Source organism: Stegostoma tigrinum, chromosome 2 (genome assembly GCF_030684315.1).
Source record: "Stegostoma tigrinum isolate sSteTig4 chromosome 2, sSteTig4.hap1, whole genome shotgun sequence".
NCBI lineage: Eukaryota > Metazoa > Chordata > Chondrichthyes > Orectolobiformes > Stegostomatidae > Stegostoma > Stegostoma tigrinum.
In genome coordinates this window covers 140447567-140465518 of record NC_081355.1, presented here as the reverse complement: position 1 = coordinate 140465518, position 17952 = coordinate 140447567, and the positions used below count along the sequence as shown (strand labels likewise).

General features: G+C 44.2%; 1 protein-coding gene across 3 annotated transcripts in view; it reads right to left on the bottom strand.

Moving 5' to 3' along the window:
- The window catches only part of lmbr1 (limb development membrane protein 1), a 282617-nt gene that overhangs the window by 213109 nt on the left and 51556 nt on the right, over window positions 1-17952 (bottom strand). The window lies entirely within an intron of this gene.

Sequence of the window (17952 nt, the reverse complement as noted above, 5' to 3'; positions counted from 1 at the left end):
CCATGGGACAGTTATTCATGACAACTTGGCACCAACAACATAGGTAGGAAGAGAGATGGGGATTTAAGGCAGAAATTCAGGGAGCTGGGATGGAAGCTGAGCGCGAGGACGAACGGAGTTGCTGTCTCTGGTTTGTTGCCTGTGCCACACGCTAGTGAGGCGAGGAACAGGGAGAGAGAGGAGTTGAAAACGTGGCTACAGGGATGGTGCAGGAGGGAGGGTTTTGGATTCTTGGATAATTGGGGCTCTTTCTGGGGTAGGTGGGACCTCTGCAAGCAGGATGGTCTTCACCTGAACCAGAGGGGTACCAATATCCTTGGGGGGGGGGGGGGGGGGGGGGGAATTTGCTAAGGCTATTCGGGTGGGTTTAAACTAATTCAGCAGGGGGATGGGCACCAAAATTGTAGTTTGAGGAGAGAAAAAGGTTGAGAGTAGGGTGGTCTGAAATAAAGTTTCAGGGTTGCAAGATGGCACCGGCAAGCAAGAAGTGAGTTTGAAATGTGTCTACTTCAACACCAGGAGCATCCAGAACATGGTGGGTGATCTTGCAGCATGGGTTAGTACTTGGGACTTGGATGTTGCGGCCATTTCGGAGGCATGGATAGAGCAGGGGCAGAAATGGTTCTTGCAGGTTCCGGGATTTAGATGCTTCAGTAAGAACAGAGATGGTAAAGGGGGGGGTGAGGGTGGGGGGAGGTGGTGTGGCATTGTTGGTCAAGGACAGTATTATAATTGCAGAAAGGATGTTTGGCAACTCGTCAACTGAGGTAGTATGGGCTGAGGTTAGAAACAGGAAAGGAGAGGTCATCCTGTTGGGACTTTTCTACAGGCCTCTGAACAGTTCCGGAGATGTAGAGGAAAGGATAGCAAAGATGATTCTCGATAGGAGTGAGAGAGACAGGGTAGTTGTCATGGGGGACTTCAACTTTCCAAATATTGACTGGGAACACTATAGTTCAAGTACTATAGATGGGTCAGTTTTTGTCCAGTGCGTGCAGGGGAGCTTCCTGACACAGTATGTAGATAGGCCAACAAGGGACGAAGCCACGTTAGATTTGGTGCTGGGTAAAGAGCCTGGGCAAGGTGTTAGATTTGGAAGTAGGTGAGCTCTTTGGTGATAGCGATCACAATTCTGTTATGTTTACTTTAGAGATGGAAAGGGATAGGTGTATACCACTGGGCAAGAGTTATAGCTGGGGGAAAGGCAATTACGATGAGATTAGGCAAGATTCAGGGAGCATAGGATGGGGAAGGAAACTGCAGGGGATGGGCACATTAGAAATGTGGAGCTTATTCAAGGAAAAGCTCCTATGTGTCCTAGATAAGTATGTACCTATCAGGCAGGGAGGAAGCTGCAGAGCGCAGGAGCCATGGTTTACGAAGGAGATGGAATCTCCGGTCAAGAGGAAGAAGGCGGCTTATGTTAGGATGAGATGTGAAGGTTCAGTTAGGGCACCTGAGGGCTATGAGGTAGCCAGGAAAGACCTAAAGAGACAGCTCAGAAGAGCCAGGAGGAGACATGAGAAGTTGTTGGCGGATAGGATCAGGGTAAACCCTAAGGCTTTCTATAGGTATTTAAGGAATAAAAGAGTGACGAAAGTAAGATTAGACCCAATCAAGGATAGTAGTGGTAAGTTGTGTGTGGAGTCAGATGAGATAGGGGAAGCGCTAAATGAATATTTTTCAACAGTATTCACTCTAGAAAACAACAATGTTGTCAAGGAGAATACTGAGATACAGGCTACTAGATTAGGTGGTATTGAGGTTCACAAGAAGAGGTATTAGAAATCCTTCAGAAGGTGAAGATAGACAAGTCCCCTGGGCCGGATGGGATTTATCCTCGGATCCTCTGGGAAGCCAGGGAGGAGATTGCTGAGCCTTTTGTATTGATCTTTAACTCGTCATTGTCTACAGGAATGGTGCCAGATGACTGCAGGATAGCAAATGTGGTTCCCCTGTTCAAGAAGGGGAATAGAGACAACCCTGGTAATTATAGACCAGTGAGCCTTACCTCAGTTGTTGGTAAAGTGTTGGAAAAGGTTATCAGGGATAGGATTTATAATCATCTTGAAAAGAATAAATTGATTAGGGATAGTCAACACGGTTTTGAGAAGGGAAGGTCGTGCCTCACAAACCTTACTGAGTTCTTTGAGAAGGTGGCCAAACAGGTAGATGAGTGTAAACCGGTTGATGTGGTGTATATGGATTTCAGCAAGGTGTTCGATAAGGTTCCCCACAGTAGGCTATTGTACAAAATGCGGAGGAATGGAATTGTGGGAGATATAGCAGTTTGGATCGGAAATTGGCTTGCTGAAAGAAGACAGAGGGTGGTAGTTGATGGGAAATGTTCATCCTGGAGACCAGTTACTCGTGGTGTACCGCAAGGGTCGGTGTTGGGTGCACTGCTGTTTGTCATTTTTATAAATGACCTGGATGAGGGTGCAGAAGGATGGGTTAGGAAATTTATAGACGACACTAAGGTTGGTGAAGTTGTGGATAGTGAAGAAGGATGCTGTAGGTTGCAGAGTGACATAGATAAGCTGCAGAGCTGGGCTGAGAGGTGGCAAATGGAGTTTAATGCAGACAAGTGTGAGGTGATGCACTTTGGTAGGAGTAACCGGAAGGCAAAGTACTGGGCTAATACTAAGATGCTTAGTAGTGTAGATGAGCAGAGAGATCTCGGAGTCCATGTACACACATCCTTGAAAGTTGCCACTCAGGTTGACAGGGCTGTTAAGAAGGCATACAGTGTTTTAGCTTTTATTAATAGAGGCATTGAGTTCCAGAACCAAGAGGTTATGCTGCAGCTATGCAAAACTCTGGTGCGGCCACACTTGGGAGTATTGCGTACAGTTCTGGTCACCACATTAGAAGAAGCATGTGGAAGCTTTGGAAACGGTGCAGAGGAGATTTACTAGGATGTTGCCTGGTATGGAGGGAAGGTCTTATGGAGGAAAGGCTGAGGGACTTGAGGCTGTTTTCATTAGAGCAAAGAAGGTTGAGAGGTGACTTAATTGAAACATATAAAATAATCAGAGGGTTAGATAGGGAGAGCCTTTTTCCTAGGATGGTGACGGCGAGCACGAGGGGGCACAGCTTTAAATTGAGGTGTGAAAGATATAGGACAGATGTCAGAGGTAGTTTCTTTACTCAGAGAGTAGTAAGGGAATGGAACGCTTTGCCTGCAACGCTAGTAGATTCGCCAACTTTAGGTACATTTAAGTCGTCATTGGATAAGCATATGGATGTACATGGAATAGTGTAGGTTAGATGGGCTTGAGATTGGTATGACAGGTCGGCACAACATAGAGGGCCGAAGGGCCTGTACTGTGCTGTAATGTTCTATGTTCTATGTAACTGACCCCTTTCCCACCTCCATTTGAAAGTCAGTTCTCAATCCAACAGAATATTGTTGAAACTACTGCGTGCATAATAAAGTTGGTGTGGAGCTCGATAACTGTTCATTTACATTTGTGGAAAACTCGTTACTAACGTAACACACTTCAATGGAGTATTACATGGGAAACGCTGAATATGCAATATTCAAAGCACATATGTTCAAAGGGGCTCCAATTTTTCAACAAAGCAGACCCATCAAACGACTCTCCTAAAAAGGCAGTCCTGCCACCCCCAGTATCAGCCTCACAAAAATCTGCTGCACTCCTCCTATGAGGAGTGTATCCTTTCAGCAAGGAGACAAAGTGTACACAACACTTGACATGCAGTCTCAACGAAGCCCTGTATAATTGCGGTCAGACATCCCTACATTTGAACTGAAATCGTCTTGTAAAGAGGTCCAATATACAATTTTGCAATTTGGATTCTCAACAGCTTGCTGCATCTACCTGTTTACTTTCATTCACTTGGTGTACAAGGGCACCCAGATCCCTTTGCACATACACATTTCTCAATAATTGACCATTTAAAAAATACTTCTACCTTTCTGATTTTCAAACTGAAATATATAACTTCACATTTAGCCACACTGTAATGCATCTGCCGTGCATTTCTCCACAAACTCAACTCGTCTACATGGTCCTGAACCCTCCTTGCACCTTCCTCACAGTTCTTAGTTCCACCTTTCTAGATATCAGCAGCAAATTTGGTTCTCTCATTCAAGCCATTTATACATAATGCCAATAGTTGGGGCTAAAGCACCAATTCCTGGGGTACACCACTAGTCTTCATCTGAAACAGGGGGAAAAAAAACCTATTTATTGCCACTTTTCTCCCCCAGTCTATTAATGATTGTTCAATCTAACATAGCATATTACTCTCAATGCCACATGCGTTATTTTTGCCCACTCGGTTCATAACACAAGACCTTCAACAGTCAACAGCACTGAAAATCCAAATAAATCACATCCACTTCTTCTTTCTGATCTATCCTACCCATGAAATCCTCAAAAACAAACTCTACTGGTTTAGTTAAACATGATTTAGACCATAAATTCCTAAGACACTGGAGTGGAAGTAAGGCCATTCGGCCCATCAAGTCCACTCCGCCATTTAAATCATGGCTGATGGGCATTTCAACACCACTTCCCTGCACTCTCCCCACTGCCCTTGATTCCTTTTGAGATCAATAATTTGTCGATCTCTGCCTTGAAGGCATCCACTGCACTTTGCAACACTGATTTCTCTTTCACAAATCCATGGTGACTTGGTCTAATCCAACTAATGATTTCTAAGTCTTCTCTAATCATGTGTTTTATAAGAGACAATTTCCTCACTACTGTTAGGCTAACTGGTCTGCAATTCTCTGAAGCATTTCCTACAGATTGGATGGTGGCAAACATAACTCTACTATTAACAAAACGGAGGTAGGGAAATAAGTCTACAGAATTTTTGAAGCAGACCGCTAATACATCCAGTATTTCCAGGATCACTTCCTTCAGTAGTCTGGGATACAGATTATTGGGCAATTGTCAGCCTTAAATCTCATGAAGTTCCATCAACTTTTATACCAGTTATTTTCTTTAATTCCTCCCTTTCATTAGGTTTTGGTTCTTAAAATATCTGGCACGTTTGTGTCCTACGTTGTGAAGACTGCATCAAATTGTGTTTACTCAGAGTCAAACAAAAACAGGCATTGCTGGAAAAGCACAGCAGGTCTGGCTATATTTGTGAAGAGAAATCAATCTGAGGAAGGCTCACTAGACCTGAAACATTAACGGACTTCTCTTCACAGATGCTGCCAGGCCTGCTGAGCTTTTCCAGCAACTTCTGCTTTTGTCTCTGATTTACAACATGTGCAGTTCTTTTGGTTTCAACTGGAATCACCGTCGTAGAGATGAACAGCACAGAAACAGACCCTTGAGTCCAACTTGCCCGTACTGACCAGAAATCATAAATTAATCTAATACAAATTTCTATTTCTCCCATCCCTCTAAGCATTTCCTTTTCATGTACCCATCTAGATGTATTTTAAATGTTGTAGTTGTACCAGCATCCACCACTTCCTCGGCAGCTCATTCCAAATATGCTCCATCCTCTGCATGAAAAAGTTACACCTTTGATCCTTTCATATATTTCCCCTTTCATCTTAAATCTATGCCCTCTCGTTTTGGGCTCAACTGCTCTGGGGGGAAAAGACATTGGCTTTTCATTTCACTTGTGCCGTCAAGATTTTATAAATCTCTGTAAACCTTCTGTCATTACTTTGCTTCTTCATTATAATCCCCACACACCCCCAATTTTGACTGCAAGGGATCTTTGTCTTCATTAATCTATATCGCCACTAATCTTTATCTCTTCACATATTTACAGAAGCATTTGCATGGAGTTGACCCTTGCAAGTTAATTCTCATTGCTTTCACTACCCAATCAAAGTTTTTGTCCTCCTTTGCTCAAATCTAAATAGAACTCAGTACTCACATTTGTTGCTTTTTCTGGCCATCTTACATGTTTCCTCTTTATAGCTCATATTACCCTGAATTTCTTTCGCAAGCCATGGTTGAGCCACCTTTTTGCTGAAATTTTTGAGCCAGGTAGAAACAAATTACTGGCATTAATGCAATAAGTTCCCTAAATATTACCTCTTGCTAACCCTTTAACTAAGGTTCCACAATTCATCATCGGCATCTCACAACTCAGTTCCCGTAAATCAGTGCCCTTCTACACGCCCCATCTTTTTGGTTCTGAAGAAGGGTCCTGACCCGAAACATCAACTTTCCTAATCCTCTGATGCGGCCTGATCGGCTGTGTTCCTCCAGCTCCTCACTGCATTGTCTCTGATTCCAGCATCTAAAGTTCTTGTTGTCATTTTATGGTCACTCTTCCCCAATAGTCCTTGCACAGCAAGGCATTTAACTCAGCAGAACTCCATCAACACACACATTAAAGTGGACCTGAAATACAAACCACTGAAAAAAAAACAGAACCAGAAGGAATGCCAATCATCCCAATAACCCGAAGCATACAAATAATTTGCAGGACAGAACACCAACTCACTGGAGGCGCACCGACGATGTTACTGAGCAGGGTAATGAAACACCTGCAATCAAACACACCGACTCAGCAAGCAAGTCTACAACCTAATTCAGATCCTCAACCAAGCCATATATTTATGAAAGCCCTTGATCCTTACAGCTATACCATTATTGCACGTCTCTCTAAGTCTCCTTTTTAAATGCCTTCTCTGACATCTGCTCCTGTTGGGGCTCAATAGCCAACCCACAGTTTTCTACCCCTTGGTGATTCTTATCTCCTCCGATCCAGATGCCATATGCTTCTCTTAAGAAATAACTTGCCTCACTGTTGCATCAATTTTCTCCTTCATGAACAATGCCAGATCACCTTCTTTCCCTCTTTTTGTCCTTCCTGAATACTGAATAAGAATATCCAGTTCCCACACTCGGTCACCCTGTTGTGTTAGCTTCATAATTGTAACTATAAAACAACATGTATGAGCTGCTAATTAACTACCTATTGCAAATGTCCTGCACATTGAGGTAAAATGCATTCAGACGTGTCCTTTTAAACCTGTTAATCACTTGGGATTCATTTTAATCCAGAGACCCAGGTAGTGCTCTGGGGACCTGCGTTCAAATTCCATCACAGCAGATGGTGAAATTTAAATTCAATAAAGGAAAAAAAAATCCATGGAATTAGATGTCTAATGATGACCATGAATCCATTGTTGATTGTCAGAAAACCCCATCTAGTTCACTAGTGTCCTTTAGGGAAGGAAACTGCCATCCTCACCCAGTCTGACCTACACAACTCCAGATCCGCAGCAAAGTGGTTGGTTTTTAGCTGCCTTTTGTGCATGAAATGCTGGCCCAGCTTGTGATCTCCTCAATCGTGAATGAATAAAAAAAATTGCAATAATCCTTTTCAAATAACAACAAGTCCGTTCTGAATGCCTCAACTGAACCTACTTCCATCACACTCGGGTAGTGTATCCCAGATCCGAGCCACTCACTGAATAAGAAAGCTTTTCTTCACAACACTTGTGCTTCTGATGTCACTTACTTCAAATCCACACCCTCCTGCAATTCTAAAGAATGGTCACTGTACTCAAAATGTTGATTTTGCTTTCTTTCCACAGACGTTGCCAGATCTGCTGAGGTTCTCCAGTAATTTTCAGTTTTGTTTCAACATTACCACCTTACTCTTGTATTCCATGTCCCAATTTTAAAAAACCTAAGGTACTACATGCTTTACTATTTCTCTCAACATAGGACTATATGAGCAGAAAAGGCAGGAAGGAAAGGGTGGTGGGATAGCATTGTTCGTACAAGATAAAATAAGCAGGGTAGCAAGAAATGTTTTTGGATCAGATGATATGAATTCAAGTGGGTGGGTAAGAAATGTTTAAAAATGGAAAGACAACACTGGCAGACATAGTTGATGGACCCTCTAACCATGGCTATACAGCAGGTCAGCACCAAATACCTCCACACGATCCACCATCTTCGTCAGCATCTTGAAAGTGAAACAAAATGAATTGGCTGAAGACAGATTCCAGTGATGTGGTGGTATCTCAGACAGTCTGCAAGGTAAGACTGCTTGAATATGATCATGACTGGCCTCCAAAGTTTGGCAAACGCCTCCAGATGTCCCAAGAGGGACTTCAAAGTTTGCTTTTATATTTTCTGGTGCATAATCTTATGCCAGATTATCCATTCAGTTTCACTACTTTCCACAGCAGTGAGTTACAGCTGTGTGGCTTGCTAGGCCACTTCAAAGGGCATTTAGCTATGAACTACATCACTGTGACCTTCAGGCTTTGCTGAGAAGGGATTGAGCGAGCCAGCTGGGTTTTTTTTTTAAAAAGCTGACATGGTCAACATTAGGGCATTATTTAATTCCAGACTCACTCCACCAGCTAATAAAATGTGAGGCTGGATGAACACAGCAGGCCAAGCAGCATCTCAGGAGCACAAAAGCTGACGTTTCGGGCCTAGACCCTTCATCAGAGAGGGGGATGGGGGGAGGGAACTGGAATAAATAGGGAGAGAGGGGGAGGCGGACCGAAGATGGAGAGTAAAGAAGATAGGTGGAGAAGGTGTGGGTGGGGAGGTAGGGAGGGGATAGGTCAGTCCAGGGAAGACGGACAGGTCAAGGAGGTGGGATGAGGTTAGTAGGTAGCTGGGGGTGCGGCTTGGGGTGGGAGGAAGGGATGGGTGAGAGGAAGAACCGGTTAGGGAGGCAGAGACAGGTTGGACTGGTTTTGGGATGCAGTGGGTGGGGGGGAAGAGCTGGGCTGGTTGTGTGGTGCAGTGGGGGGAGGGGATGAACTGGGCTGGTTTAGGGATGCAGTGGGGGAAGGGGAGATTTTGAAACTGGTGAAGTCCACATTGATACCATATGGCTGCAGGGTTCCCAGGCGGAATATGGGTTGCTGTTCCTGCAACCTTCGGGTGGCATCATTGTGGCAGTGCAGGAGGCCCATGATGGACATGTCATCAAGAGAATGGGAGGGGGAGTGGAAATGGTTTGCGACTGGGAGGTGCAGTTGTTTGTTGCGAACTGAGCGGAGGTGTTCTGCAAAGCGGTCCCCAAGCCTCCGCTTGGTTTCCCCAATGTAGAGAAAGCCGCACCGGGTACAGTGGATGCAGTATACCACATTGGCAGATGTGCAGGTGAACCTCTGCTTAATGTGGAATGTCATCTTGGGGCCTGGGATGGGGGTGAGGGAGGAGGTGTGGGGACAAGTGTAGCATTTCCTGCGGTTGCAGGGGAAGGTGCCGGGTGTGGTGGGGTTGGAGGGCAGTGTGGAGCGAACAAGGGAGTCACGGAGAGAGTGGTCTCTCCGGAAAGCAGACAGGGGTGGGGATGGAAAAATGTCTTGGGTGGTGGGGTCGGATTGTAAATGGCAGAAGTGTCGGAGGATAATGCGTTGTATCCGGAGGTTGGTAGGGTGGTGTGTGAGAACGAGGGGGATCCTCTTGGGGCGGTTGTGGCGGGGGCGGGGTGTGAGGGATGTGTCGCGGGAAATGCGGGAGACGCGGTCAAGGGCGTTCTCAATCACCGTGGGGGGGAAGTTGCGGTCCTTAAAGAACTTGGACATCTGGGATGTGCGGGAGTGGAATGTCTTATCGTGGGAGCAGATGCGGCGGAGGCGGAGGAATTGGGAATAGGGGATGGAATTTTTGCAGGAGGGTGGGTGGGAGGAGGTGTATTCTAGGTAGCTGTGGGAGTCGGTGGGCTTGAAATGGACATCAGTTACAAGCTGGTTGCCTGAGATGGAGACTGAGAGGTCCAGGAAGGTGAGGGATGTGCTGGAGATGGCCCAGGTGAACTGAAGGTTGGGGTGGAAGGTGTTGGTGAAGTGGATGAACTGTTCGAGCTCCTCTGGGGAGCAAGAGGCGGCGCCGATACAGTCATCAATGTACCGGAGGAAGAGGTGGGGTTTGGGGCCTGTGTAGGTGCGGAAGATGGACTGTTCCACGTAACCTACAAAGAGGCAGGCATAGCTGGGGCCCATGCGGGTGCCCATGGCCACCCCCTTAGTCTGTGTTCATCCAGCCTCACATTTTATTATCTTGGAATCTCCAGCATCTGCAGTTCCCATTATCTCTGATACTCTCTCACTCCACCAGCTGCTGTGAATAGATGTTTTACCTATGTTCCAGAGGCCGATGCTCTGCATTACTGGTCCAGTAAAGAGTTACATCACTACCTCCTGCAATTGGGCATTGGTGGTCTTGATAATGAGATAGGGCAAGGAGTGATAAATTCATTCCAGTCTCAAGGAAGGAAAGGCTGAAAACAGTTGGAGAATGTGATCACACAGAAATGCAGTCAGAATGAAGAATATGGTTTCTGGGAGAGTATGAAGAGGTTTGCTTCAGCCATGCCAATATTTTGCTGGAGGAAACAGAGATTAAATCAAAGACTACATATCAGACAAATAGTCTGACAGTTGAGAGGCAGAGAAAGCTGAGGAAGCGAAATACTTTTAATACATATTTCAAACAAGGTGGCCTGGTAGTTAAATCATCAAATGAAGAAAAACAGAAATCAGAATTAAGGTTTTTTTCCAAAACACATCAAATTTTTATTGATACCAGAAGAAGGAGTCCGATAGATATCTATATCTGTCGCACTCAAAACTGCCAAGTTACGTTTACACAAACACTTCCAAATCAGCACTGCCATCAATGAATGGAGAACATGAAGATTACAAATTTTAATTGCATAATTAACTCTGACCAAGAAGCAGTGTCTTTCTCATATCATTTATTCAGGAATATGGATAACACTGTTATGCTGACTGTGGTAAATGGGGTGCCAATCAAGCAGGCTGCTTTGCGCTGGATGGAGTCAAGGTCCTCGACTGTTGTTGGAGCTGTACTCACCAAGGTAAACAGTATTTCATCACACTCTTTCCAGTTGGTGGGCAGGCACTGGGTAAAGGGGAAGGGAGTTGCTCGCCCAGAATTCATAGCCTCTGAATTGTTCCAGCAGCCAGCTCAAATTCAGTGCACTTGCAACTGCCCAACAACAATTCCCTAGATTATTCCAACTTCAATCATCAATATCTTGGTGATGAAACACAGTTCCTGTGCAACGCTTCAGTTATCCTCAGCAAAAGCACCATACTGGTACAGCTATAGGCTTAACATACAAGACAGAAATAGGCCATTTAACTTTCAAACCTGCTCAGTCATTCAAAGAGATCATGGTTGATCTGCTGGTGTTGCCGATTCCTCACTCCCATTCCCCCCCGACCCGCACCCGAATTAAATCCAGACTCTGCCTAAGAAGAATCTATCCAAATCTTTCTTGAACATACTCAATGACCCCACATTGAGGCAGAAGTCCAAATTTACACAATCCTCAAAACATTGGTCATTTGTATTCTGAAAGGACAACACCTAAATTTTTGACCAGTGGTCCTAGCTCTGAAATGACCAACAAAAGGAAGCATCCTTTCCACATCCACTTGATCAAGACCACGTAGGATCTGATACTTTTCAATCAAGCCACCTCTCACCCCTAACCACAGAAACATGCCTAGTCTGTCCAACCTATCCACATAAAACAGTCTGTTCATTCGATGCCTCGAAGTGAATCACCTCCAACCAATGTTCAAGCTTCATGAAATAAGGAGACCAAAGCTGCACACAATACTGAACATGGGAGAGTCGCACCATGGCAGGATGGTTAGCATTCCTGCCTCACAGCGCCAGGGACCTAGGTTCAATTCTAGCCTTTGGCGACTGTCTATGTTCAGTTCTGTGTCTGTGTGGATTTCTCTGGGTGCTCCACTTTTCCTTCGACATCCAAAGATGTGCAGATTAGGTGGACTGATCATGCTAAAAAAAATTGCTCCATGATGTCCAAGGATGTGCAGTTTAGGTGGGTTAGTAAAGGATTTTTTTTGAAAACCAATGTGGGGTATGGGGGTTGCGGGGGGGAGGCAGGGTGGAAAGAGAGGAGGGATGCTCTTCAGCAGGTCAATGCACACTCAATGGGCTGAATAACCTTAAACTTTTACGCAATACTCCGAGTGCAGTCTCTCTAATCCCTCTTATAGAGGGATTAGTGAACATGTTGTGACATTTGCACTCATTCATTTAGCAATAAGCGCCAAAATTTCATTTGGCTTCTGTATTACTTGCCGTACTTGCACCTCCAGATTCCCCTGCACTGAAGCATTCTACAGTTTCTTACTATTTAGATAAAAAGTTGCCTTTCTATTCTTCTGACTAAACGGATAAGCTTGTACTTATCCATGTTAAATTTCATACATCGAATTCTGATCCATTCACCTAATTATCTATTTGTGAATTTCTTATTTCTTCATTACAATGTACTCTCACCTATTTCAGCATCATCTGTAAACTTGGCTATTGAACTTTCTACCCATGCAGTCAAGTCATTAATAGAGGTCATAAATAGTTCAGCCCAAGGACCAAAACTGTGGCACCCCACTAGTTACATCTTGCCAAACCATTTATCCAGATTCTCTGCTTTCAGTTCATTAGCTAATTCTCCATCCAAGCTAATGAATTATTGCTAACTCCATGCAATCTTGTGTACACAAATGACCTTCCCTCCTTGATAAGTGGGAATGTTCACTGATGAATCCATAACCATCAGCACCATTTGCAACTCCTCAAATGCTGAAACGGTCAATGTTTAAACACAACAAGATCTGGATAATATCCAGACTTGGGCTGACAAGTGGCAACTAACAATAGCACCACATAATTTGAATTTTTGATCATGCTTTATTGTCTCTTATACTCCAGTACTTAAGAACAGGAATACAGTGAAAGGTTTTTACAATGGCTGCCTTTTAATGGAATCATCTTCTGTACAAGTACCTAGGTGTAAATCTTAGAGTTAAAACAAAATATAATGTTGTGCAAAAGAGGATTAAAAGGAAAGCAGTATGATTACTTACAGTACCTGAGAATGCGTTAGTTATAACATTATGAAAAGGGCTCACATTACAGTCCAGTAAAAAGTTCCAAAAAAATGTAGTAGCTGAACAAATGGTACCAGGCCCAAGTCCAATGACTGTCCCGCATAACTCAAGCCTCCAGACTGCTGCCCACGGACACAAAACAGCAACAAGCTAAGTCACAGCATACTGGGATTCATTTCACCACGGGCAGCTCTAGGATTTGGACGTCCTCTTGAACTACTCTGGGACTCAGGATTACCCTGCTGCTGTTGCCCAAGGATTTCAGCCCATCCGCTGCTTTGGGACTCATCCCAGCCCGTGGTCATTCTGCTGCCATTGCTCCGGGATTCGGTCCGCGACTCAGCCCATGCTTGCTCTGCTGCCGCTGCAGGACACAGCATTGCCTCTTAAGGGCGATGGTTAATCTAACCAAAGCAGCCTGATGTTCAATAGTAGATAATAAAGTGTGGAGCTGGACGAACACAGCAGGCCAAGCAGCATCTCAGGAGCACAAAAGCTGACGCTTCGGGCCTAGGCCCTTCATCAGATATGTTACCATCACTGAATCGGACACTATCAACATCCTTGGGATTACCACTGGCCAAAAACTCAACTGGACTCACCACATTAACAGTGGCTACAAAAGAAGGTTAGAGGCTGGGAATACTGCAGCAAATAATTCACTTCCTGACTCTGCAAAACCTGTCCACCATCTACAAGGCACAAGTCAGGTGTGATGGAATTCTCCCCACTTGCCTGGAAGGATGCAGCTCCAGCAAGTTCATTCAAGAAGCTTGACACCATCGAAGGAAAAGCAGCCAGACTGATCAGCATCACATCCACAGCCTCCACCACTGATGCTCAGTACTAGCAGTGTGCACAATTTACAAGATGCAATGCAGAGATTCACCAAAGATCCTCAGACTGCACTTTCTAAAGCCATGACTGCTTCCATCTAAAATGACAAGGGCAGCAAATTCATGGCATTCGCCACCACCTGCAAGTTCCCCTCCAAATCAGTCATCATCGTGATGAGTGAATAGATTACCATTCCTTTACTGTAAACGGGTTAAAACCATGGAATTCCCTCCGTAAGGGCATTTTGCGTCAACCGAAAGAACATGGACTACAGCAGTTCAACATGGCGTTCACGACCAGCTTCAAGGGCAACAAGAGATGGGTAATACATGCTGGCCAGTCAGCAATGTTCACATATCACGAGTGAATGAAAAAGCCATCAGCACCTTATCAAGTACCTCCTGGAAGGACCAAGATACAACACCTGCAGGATCCTCATTATCTACTTTGCTCGTTGCATAGAGTACATAGAACATTACAGCACAGTACAGGCCCTTCGGCCCTCGATGTTGTGCCGACCTGTCATACCGATCTCAAGCCCACCTAACCTACACTATCCCAGGTACGTCCATATGCTTATCCAATGACGACTTAAATGTACCTAAAGTTGGCGAATCTACTACTGTTGCAGGCAAAGCGTTCCATTCCCTTACTACTCTCTGAGTAAAGAAACTACCTCTGACATCTGTCCTATATCTTTCACACCTCAACTTAAAGCTATGATCTTTGAAGAACTCCAGTAGATCAGTCAAACACAAATTTACCCTTCATAATACCGTGCTGATTCTGGTGGATTGCATTTTGACTTTCCAAATGACCTGTTTTTAATTCCTTAAACATTGTATTTTAAAAATTACTCGATGGTAAATGCAGTAAATTAACAGTTTATATATGTGCCACGATATCAAATGCCTGATGCAAATACAAAGCTCTCACTTGAGATGACAAATGCCCCGTTTAAAAATCTGTGGAAACTCTTAATATCTGTCTTCACATTTCTAGCTAGTAGCTTCTCAGTCTAATTTCTTCAACCTGGATCACCTGTTTGGCCAGTCTCTGCTGCTCTTTATGTTCTGAACAACCATTTGACCATCCACACACATTTGCACAGCTTTCCTTTTTCTTAAGTTTGATGCTTCCCGTAAATTCTTTAATGAGCCATAGATGCTGGGTCCTTCCTTTAGTAATTATTTTAGTTCCCAGAGTAAGTAACTGAAACATTGATCTAGCTTTAAAAAAACATGAATTCTGCTTGAGTAGCATGCTCACTTATTTCAAGATCTTAGTAAGGTCTGGCTTTGTTTCCACATATTGGAAAGACGCACATGTGGTGACAATATTACAAAATGGAATTATGGCAGAACAGGAAATCCCATGCTCCTTAGTTGCAATATGGTTATGGACAATCCTGGCTATTAAACTAATGGCAAAAAAGACCTATGCAACAGATCTTGGTTACCATCCGAAGTGAGTGCAAATGCGCGTGCAGATTTTACATTGACCATCCAAAAGCAAAATGAAATCAGCTTAAAGATACATAGTACAGCAAAGTCCATTGTGTTACTACAATATTCTGGCTGCAGGATTGACATTTTGAACTCCAGAACCTACTGCACCATTGGTGAGGCTAGTCTAGTACGACCTATACTCTCAGGATCAAAAAAAAGGAGCACGAGAAGGTCATTTGGCCCTGAGTCTACTCTGCCATTCAAAGCCATACTCCTGCTTTCTCCCCATAATGCCCAATACCTTTGACCTCTGCAAGTCTATTTCCTTCTTAAAAGGTATTCAGTGACTTAGCTTCCATAGTCTTGCAGCAGAGAATTGCACAAATGGCCTATCCTATATCCTGAGATAGTGACCCTCCAGCCAGGGGAAATGTCAGCTGCACACGCAGACTGTCCAAGCCCTGTAAGAATTTTACAAGCTTCAATCCTGTCTCATTCTTCTAAACTCTGGCAAACACAGGACTAGTCAACCTAATCATTACCCACACAACAAATCTCACTTAAAAACAAACAAGAACTGTGGACGCTGTAAATCTGATCTCCCAGGAATCAGTGTGGTGGTGTGTGCGTGTGCACGTGCATGCAGTGCGCGCTTGGGGCAGGCGGGCGGGGGGGTGCCAGTCGCACATCTTTACAGCAGAGGGCTGTTGAGGCTGGATTATTAAATATATACAAAGTTGAGATAAACAGTTTTCTAATCAGTAAGAAAATCAAAAGGTAGAAATAGCTGACAAAACTCAGCAGGCCTGGTGACGTGTGGGGAGAAAGCAAAGTTCATGTTTCGAGCAGGCTGACAGCAGCTAGCAACTGATATTTAAGCTGATGATGAACTTGTTTCGTGATGGATTGGTGGGAAGTAAGTGGTGTGGGGTGCAGAGGAGGGGGTGAGCAGGAATTAGCAGAAAAGAAAGATTTGACAGAGGTGTTCAAATGAGTGGATTCCTGATAGTAGGCTAGGGCAGAACAGACTTCGTAGCCATTGGTACAACCGGATGGCTGTAGTCATTTCAGAGAGAAACTGAGAGTCAACCACATTGCTGAAAGTCTGGAATCACATGATGGCCAGACCAGGTGAGGATGGCAGATTTCCTTTTCTGAAGGACACTGATGAACCAGATGGGTTTTTTCCAACAATCAATAATTATTTTTAAGTATCAGCACACTCTTGTTTCCAGATTTTGTTTTTTTGTCATTGAATTGAAATTCTACCAACTGTCATGGTGGGATTCAAACCCATATCCCCAGAGCATTGCCTGGGTCTCTGAATTAATAGTCTAGCAATAATGCTAATAGGCTATTACCTTACCCGAGAAGCTGATTAAATTGCAGTGAAAACCAAGAGTAGGACAGAATGAAAGCAACCGTGTCATGTGATAACAGGCCTGAGAGTGGGCAAGAACGGATTGGCTGTGTTAAAAGCAATTCGGGTCACGACAGGAGTGGGTACGGGGGTGGGGTAGATAAAAACATGCAGGGACAGAGTCAGGCTCTAAAGTTATTAGCTCTATGCTGGGTCCCAGAAGCTGCAGGGTCCCCAAGCAAAAAATGAGCTTGCGCTGAGGCTTGCCAGAACACTGCAGTAAGCCCGAGTCAAAGATTAGCGGTGTTGTTCTTTTTTCACATCTGCATTTCCCAATCTAATACCATTTTTAAAAAACTCTGCAATTCTGCTCTTCTGACCACAATGAGTAACATCACATTTATTGGTACCGCATGTTCAAAGTTTCTCCCATTGATGGCTCCATGCATCCTCCTTAACACTCTAAATCGTACTTTGTTTTGGATTCAGCAGAGTTGGAAATATCACTTTTTTAGATATAGATATAGATATAGATATATAGGTATAGATATATCAGTTCAAGCACTGATCCCCATGGTACCCCATGCATCACCTGCTTCTACTCAGTGACACCAAGACCATGCTGTTGAGGGAGGTACATGCTAAGGGATTGCACTCAGACACACATATTCCAACCCTTTTGTATCTGCTAACCAATTCTGAATTAATGCCAGTACATTATCACATGATGACCACCACCACCATCTCGCCACTCACCCTCACCCTCCAAAACATGGTTAGAATTTACACACTAACCTCATCTGGGACTTTGTCATCAAAAGCTTTCTTAAAAACTAAATATACCATACCCACTGGTACTCCAGTATCTATTCTTATTACATCCTAAAAACTCAGAATGTGTGCCAAACGTTATTTTGCTTTCAAAAATCCATATTGATTTCATGTAATCTAACTTCAGCTGCTTCAATGACCTTTCCTTCATAAGTTGATGATTGTGCAAACTTCAGCACCATTCACAACTCCTCCAGAACTAAAAGAGTCTGCATTCAAATGCAGCAAAGCCTGGTTAATATCAAGACTAGGGCTGACAAGTAGCAAGTAACATTAACCAAGCAATGACTGTCTCCCGAAAGGGAGAATCTAACCATCGCCCCTTGACACTCCGTGGCATTAACACTGAATTCCCTAACATCAACACTCTGGGGTTTACCATTCAACGGAAAGTGAACTGGATTAGCTATGTAAATGCTGCAGTAACAGCAGCAGGTCAGAGGTTAGGCATACCGCAGCAAGTAACTCACCTCCTGCCTGTCCACATCTAAAAGGCACAAGTCAGAACTCTGATGGAATACTGCAACTTGCCTGGATGAATGCAACTTCAGCAACACTTGGCAGCCTCCAGGACAAAGTAAGCCATTTGA